This window comes from Nycticebus coucang, chromosome 10, assembly GCF_027406575.1.
Source record: "Nycticebus coucang isolate mNycCou1 chromosome 10, mNycCou1.pri, whole genome shotgun sequence".
Lineage (NCBI taxonomy): Eukaryota > Metazoa > Chordata > Mammalia > Primates > Lorisidae > Nycticebus > Nycticebus coucang.
In genome coordinates this window covers 10,911,610-10,918,880 of record NC_069789.1, presented here as the reverse complement: position 1 = coordinate 10,918,880, position 7,271 = coordinate 10,911,610, and the positions used below count along the sequence as shown (strand labels likewise).

At 45.9% G+C, this 7,271-nt stretch overlaps 1 long non-coding RNA gene across 1 annotated transcript; it reads left to right on the top strand.

The window, feature by feature from the left end:
• The first annotated feature begins 328 nt into the window (after window positions 1-328).
• On the top strand, window positions 329-6,804 carry LOC128597643 (uncharacterized). Its single transcript, XR_008383305.1, has 3 exons — window positions 329-773; window positions 1,773-1,924; window positions 2,045-6,804. It is a non-coding gene; the product is annotated as an uncharacterized LOC128597643 (long non-coding RNA).
• The last annotated feature ends 467 nt before the right edge of the window (window positions 6,805-7,271 follow it).

Below are 7,271 nucleotides of genomic sequence, written 5' to 3'. Positions count from 1 at the left end.
CCCCCACTTTCCTTCTCCCCTTGCTATAATGACACACATCTTCCTTTTCATTTTATTATTTTCATAAGTTTTTTTAAGGCAATGGCTGTCACGATATATGTTTGGTGACATAGTTCTTTTGGTTGGCATCTTTAATAGTTTGACTTAAAATAAAAGAAGTTGAAAAACAAGAACTGAAAACAAACAAGCCCCCCCCCCGCCAAAAAAAAAACAACTTCCCTCTGCTTGATACCATAGACAAGAGTCCAAAGGACATTAGCTGCTCCATTGCACACATTGGAAGAGAGAGTTTGCTGTGAGCTCAGTCCTTCTAATAGACTGGCAATTCTGTAAAAGGTTCGGGGTTTTGTTTAACCATTTCTGCATGTGTTTTTAATGAGCTCATGATGGTTTCGAACAAAGGCCAGGTTGTGTGTTTTTACAGCATTTTCTGACCTGATTCCTCCCTGCTGACTTGGGGAGTGGGCACCTGTGCTTCTCTCCTGGCTCACCTATGGGAGCCGAGGTGTTGGGGCCATCTCCGGGCCTGTCTTCCTGCCAGGGATGAATCATGCAGAAGGCAGAAGGGAAGGAGTCTCTTTGTTGACAGCTTTCCATCTGGACTTTGGATATGGCTGATGGTTCATGTAGAGCTTTGTTTAGCTGGAAGGCCCAATGGAAGTCAGCTCCTCTGCAAGGGGTCAAGAATGTGTAAAACATCAGTGAGGAACTGCCTAGGATTTCATCTGCAAGGCTCAGAGAAGCATTTGCCTCTCTGAGTTTCAGGAACCCAGGTTAGTGAATGTGTATGACTGCAGCTTTGACAGGTCGGTATTTAATAGTCAATAGGATCATTTATAGCCTCATTCAGATAATCCAACCAGAGTACACCTGAATAAATACATCAAGTTCAGGTGGCTCAAAGCTAACGCCTTTTGAGTTTAATAATTAAAATAAACAGAGCTGTTAAGATGAATTTCACTTTGTCATGTATAAATGTAAGAAGCTCCAGAAAGGATGGTGTTTTGTGATTCATATAGGAATATGATGGATGTATGATACATTTTCTGCAGCTATTTAGAAAAAAAAGATTATCTTAGTCATGGGGTAAAGTTATGTGAGGCATTGCACCATCCAGCCTGTGTCTGGGCCAGTGCAGATTTTTTCTTTCTTTTTCTTTTTCTTTCTTTCTTTCTTTTTTTTTTTGTGAAAGATTACTTCTTGGCAAACTAGATATGCAAACGCCAGAATACAGTAAAACCACATTTAATTGGACCTACTTGCCAACTTCTTGAACACAGCTTGGATTATTCCACTGGAGGCTGCTTCTGTTAAAAGCTGGGGGAGGAGGAAGTGGCATATTGACAAGGCTTCAGATAATTTTTTTTTTTCACTCGAAGTACAATTATGCAATGAGCCAAGTTTGGAAGTATTTTACTATGTTTAATAATTATTATTAAAGATATTGTAAAACATATGCATTTGTTAAATGGAATGTAATGGGAGTAAAATCCTGTCATAAATTTTACTTTGGATTTATTTTCCTATTTTGTGTTTTATTTGACAGCCTTCCAAATTGATTCTAGCCCAAACCATGCACTCTAATACATAGCATACTTGATATTAAAGTGAGAATGCGGGTAATTTATAGAATCCGAGTGAGAACAGTTTTCTTCTCTTAGCCAGCCTGTATGGAATTGGTACCTCTATTCAGGTACCAACTGATACGTAAACCATACATGGAGTGTGAAATAATGGGAATCCAGAAATCTTCCCCATGTTCTCCCACACAGATGCTCCAAACCCCAATGCCCCGGGCATGCTATTGTTCAATGGGAGAATAGGAGCGAGGAGAAGGGTAACTATTTCTTTCTGTGTGTGTGTGTGAATCTGGAGGAACTAGACTCATCTCTGGGATTCAGTGATAAGCCAGAATTCCACACAGGTGAGTGTCGACGCCGGGTGATGCTAAGTTATGCTGCTGTCCCTAACTTGGAAAGCTGGGAAGCGTGACCCCAGCGTGTTTCACATCTTGAGCTTCAACACATTTCTATTGTCTTCACAGTCTCTTTTTCAAGGAGGAAAAATGCCCCTGAAACTGAACTTCTCGAAACTGAACAAAGGTGTCATCTCTAATGATTAGCAGGACGCTCAGATTGTTTGCACCGAAATCCACCTGCTCTGTGAAAACCCCAGGATTTTCTCACTTTCCCACTCAAGCTGCTTAGCGACTGGGCCCTCTCTCCCGAGCGTGGTTGTGTGTCAGTTTGGCGTCTGTGTGCCCTGCCATTTCATTATTTTCTTGTGCCCTTCCACAACAAATGAGCAGGAGTGGGGCGGGGCGGGGCAGCCTGCTGACAGAGGGGGACAGGCCCCCGTATCCATCTTACAGTCCTGCCATGGGCTGCCTGTCCTTCTAGACAGGAGTCCTTGGAGGCATTCCTAGGTGTGTTTTGAACGTGTGCCCGAGGCTTGGGAAAGCCTCGTGCGGCTCTGCTGCTGCGTGGGGTGGAGGTTTGAGGGGGTGGACTGCAGCAGCGTGAGGCTTGTGTGTGCAGAGGGGACATGAGGACATCTGGACTGCCTCCCTGTGAGCAGGGCTCCCGCTGCAGGCCTTTGAAAACTCGGCCACAACAGCCCCCAGCGCCTTGGAACTTTCTCCCTGGAGGATGTAGAAGAGCCAGTGCCCTTGATTTCTTGGATGTCCACAGACTTGACCCAGGCAGGGCTGCCCAGGAGCAGTCAGGGTCAGAGTGAGGGCTTGGGAGCATTCCACAAAGTGCCTGTTTCCGAGAGCCTGGAACTGGGAGTGAGGGGGTGACATGGGCTTTGCCCTCAAGTCCTCTGCTAACTAGCTGTGCGTTCCTGAACAAGTGACTTCATCTCTTCATCTTTAAAGTAAACCTTTTGGGGCAAATGACTTTAAGGTTCTTGCCAGCTCTAAATTCTTGGGATTTTTTTTTTACCTGTTTAACTGAAATGCTGATCGAACTTGGGCTAGGAACAAAGAAATACTTTCCAATTAGAGTAGAAATGGTGACTAATATGCTGCTCAGGCTTCTGAGGCTCCTTGTGATCAAAGACACACTCATTCTGATAAAGGGGGGTCATGGGCCTGGCTGGGGAGCGTTTCCACCAGCCTGTGGGTTTTAATATCTAACTACATTTATGCCTGTGGATGGTAGCCACGTGCTAGACACGTGCTTTCTTGCCTTTGGTCAAGTCCAATGGGTTTTGGGTTAATTTTTATTTTTTAGTAGAAGAAACCCAGAGATCCTAAATAGAAGGCAAGAGCTTATTTAGTTGCACATTTTTTTAAATCCCTAAACACCTGCTGTTAAGAAAGGTGATGGGGACAGTATCACCTTTGTTCTTGTTGGTGGTGGTTATTTTAACTAGCAATGAACAAGGACAGACTCCTCCTGAGAGGCTTCCTAGCTAGGGAGTCATTCCCATTAGCCCCATTAGCAAAGTGGTTTTCTGTCTGTTCAGCTGCCTCACAGTCTTGGTTGGACAGCTCCCTGCCACCTTCCAACACAGGAGCTTGCCTACAAAAAGGCTAACTCTGGTAGAAAGCAGCTTCAACCAGAAGGGGACACCCCAAAGACCATTGCTATGGATGTGGTTCATGGGATGTGGAGCGTCCAAATGCATTGCTGACGGGCCTAAAGATCAGAGATCACCTGAGTAAGGTAGAGACTGTGTCACACTTGCAAATGAACATTCAAATCACACAAGACCAAATTGTTAGTGGCAATCATAAAAATGCCACCGTCCGCCATCCGCAGCCAGGCCCCTCACCTCATCCTTCCCTTTATTTCAAGCGTGTACTTAATCCATTTCAGTATGAAGGAAACCTCTACCCGTGCTGTGCGAAGAAACAGTCCAAGAGGATGATTGTGGACTCATTTGCATAAGAGTCTAACTCAAATATTTTCACTTTAATTTTTTTTTTTTTTTCATGCTGGAGTCACAAAGTAAAAGGGTTGAGGAATTCAAGATTAGCATGTAAGTGAGACTGAAATAGGACTATGTTCTCATATTAGTTAAAACTCTTTGGTTTCAAGGAAGAGAAATCCAACTTAAGCGAGTTGAAGCCAAAAAAGAATTTTATTATAAGGCTCTTGGACTCCTGGGAATCCAAAAGAGGAATATAGATAGGCCTCTCCAGCAGCTAGAAGTAGGAGCTCAAAGGCTGTCTGGATGTGCTCTCCCCTCCGAGCCGCTGACTCTCTTTCTGCTGATTGGCATTTTCTATTCCTCAGTCCACATGGTGGAACAGGGCTGCCAACTGCTGCTGCATTTATAAGTCTTCATCTTCAGACACCCGGAGAGAGACTGACTTCTTTTGTCAGTTGCAGTTTCCAAATCCTGGGCGAGGGCTCTGATTGGCCTGCTTGGATCAGGTGCTCCTCTCTTGACCAATGGTCGGTGCCAAGGGCGAGGCCCATTGTACCTCCAGGCAGTCCCCTGTGGGCCTCATGTCGTTGAGGACACATGTGTGTGTGCAGGGGCCAGGGAGCAGCTCCCAGGAGACTGGGAGATGGTTCCCTGAGATGAGGCTGGTGTTGAGCTGACAAAACAATAGGGACCCATTACGTTGCTCAATTAAAATGAAAGGGAAGCCATGGGAAAATAGGATTCACTTGGAAGTGAAAATAACGTATTCTCCCTGTGGTCAAACAGCACTTCATTTGTAATCTATGGCCAAATGGCTAAGTGAAATAGTACTGTATGTTTTAAAGGATTGTAAAATTTTAATGAATTTTCATTTAACTTGTTACAGCTAATCTTCCTCCCTTGTCATTTCATAATTTAGGGGCATGTTCATCTATATTTTTCTGAAAGCCTGAGCTGGCTGGTCCTGCTGAAGCCATGGAACTCAATGGTTGAGCTTACCTCTCAGCTACTTAATACCCACGCAGGTGCCGTGTGGGCGGGGCAGGGCTGGTGGGACAGCAGAACACACACACACACACACACACACACACAAAGAAGACCTTTTCCCCTTTTTCTTTGTTTGGGACACGCAGAGATGCTGTGTTAATGAAGAGCCCTGCATTGCAGCAGGTGTGAAATGTGCTCTGTCCACCTGGGGACACAAGAATCAGTGAGGCAAGAGCCCCATGGTTGGTTAATGTGCATGAGGCCCTCAGAGCCCAAGCACCTACAGGTTATCACCCAGGGTATTAGCTACCAGCAAAGCCGCACTAACCCTCTCCTGTGCTTCCAGCGCCACCCTCCTGACACACATCTGTCTCCTGGAAGGAGAAGCTGAGCCTCAGGGAGAGGACCACGTGTTTGTTTTAAATGGCAAACACAGCCGGTTTGGGTGTGTGGCTCACCACTCCATAGGTATTCATTTTCCCATTGCTAAAGTTGCAAAGCAATCAGAAGAATGATGGGTAAGAGATTGAAGGAAGCTCCTGATCAGAGTTAGATCCTCAAGGTCAAGGTAGAGAAGCATTGATTCAGGATGTCACAGATTGTAGAAAACAAGGATGGACATTTGAGGCACTCTGGACTTTGGGCTTGCTTTTTCTGCTCAAATTATTGTGATTTGTATTCCGGAGATTTTAGGCACTGACAAAAGATGCTGTCTCCAGCCTTTGTTGATCTCTCTCTCCACCTGCCTGCCTCATGGAGAGGGTGCAGGTCCTGGCCTCACCACTTCATGGCTGTGTGAACTTAGGCATGTGACAGACTCAGTTCCTCACTAAAATAGAGATTTCAGCCACTCCCTCTGAGAAGGGCAATGAGGACTGGTGAGTTGATACCTTTCAGGTGACAGCAAACGACCTCAGACTAGCTTGGGAAAGAAGGGAGTCTATGAACTCACATAACCAGCAATCTGGAAGTGGCAATGGCCTCGGGTATGAATGGATACAGGGACTCAGGTGATAATATTAAAGTTCTCCCCTTCTGTGTTTCCTGTCTCCATCCCATCTTCGTGAGGTTACTTCTGTATTTCCTGCTGGAAATGGGCAGGCTTTCTTCACATGACAGGGGCAGAAAGAGGCCGAGAGAAAGAGTTGAAGGGCTGAAGCACAGAAGAGGGAGATTTTACCCAGAAGTCAACAATAGGTTCTATTCCTGGGTTCCTGCCTAGGAAAAGCAAATGTAAGGTGGGTGGGAAAACAGTGATAAGATAAAGGGAAAATATTTATTAGGCGATGACTGCACACTTGACCCAGAGGATACAGCAGTCCCTGGCCTCATGGAACTTCCCCCCTGCTAACAAAACAATGAAACAAAAATGGTCATAAACTATCACACTGTTGTAAAAGCAAAGTACACAGCAAGTAGGACCTCACTGAAAAGGGGGTCCAGCCTGATGATGTGCAGGAGAAAACTTATAGGAGGAAGCAATAGTAAAATAGAGTTTAGACTTGGCGCCTGGGGCTCGAGCGGCTAGGGCACCAGCCACATACACCTGAGCTGGCAGGTTCGAATCCAGCCCAGCCCCGCCAAACAACAATGACGGCTGCAACCAAAAAATGGCCAGGTGTTGTGGCAGGTGCCTGTAGTCCCAGCTACTGGGGAGGCAGAGGCAGGAGAATCGCTTGACCCCAGGAGTTGGAGGTTGCTGTGAGCCGTAATGCCACAGCACTCTACCCAGGGTGACAGCTTGAGGCTCTGTCTCAAAAAAAAAAAAAAAAAAGAAAGAAAGAAAGGAAAATAGTTTAGCCTATAAATAAGAGGGTGGAAGAGTGTTCTGGGGGAGGGATCAGCAAGAAGACAAGAAAGAGAACAAGGCAGATTTGAGGAACCTGTTCGATCTTTCTCTGTTCAGTCCTCCTGACTAGAGCACTGGGGGGCCGGGGGGGAGGGGCAAGGTATATATTTTTTCCAGGGCTGTCTTAACAAATTCCCACAAACTTGATGGCTTAAGACAACAGAAACATATTCTGTCACTGCTCTAGAGGCAAGAAGTCCAAAATGGGGCAGTACCTGTGGCTCAAGGAGTAGGGCTCCAGCCCCATATACCAGGGGTGGCAGGTTCAAGCCCGACCCCTGCCAAAACTGAAAAAAAAAAAAAAAAATGAAGTCCAAAATTAAGATGTTGGTAGGGCAGAGGCTCTGTGGGAGAATCCTTCCTGGCCCCTTAAATTCCAGCTTCTGGTGGACCCCAGTGCTTTTGTGTCCTCATCACTCCAGTCTCCACCTCGGTCTCCACGTGGCCTCCGACTCCGTGCCTACGTCTTCTCTCCATCTGCCTATTAAGGAACACTTGTCATTGGATTTAGGACTCACCTGGATAATCAAGGATGATCTCCGCACATCAAGATAAT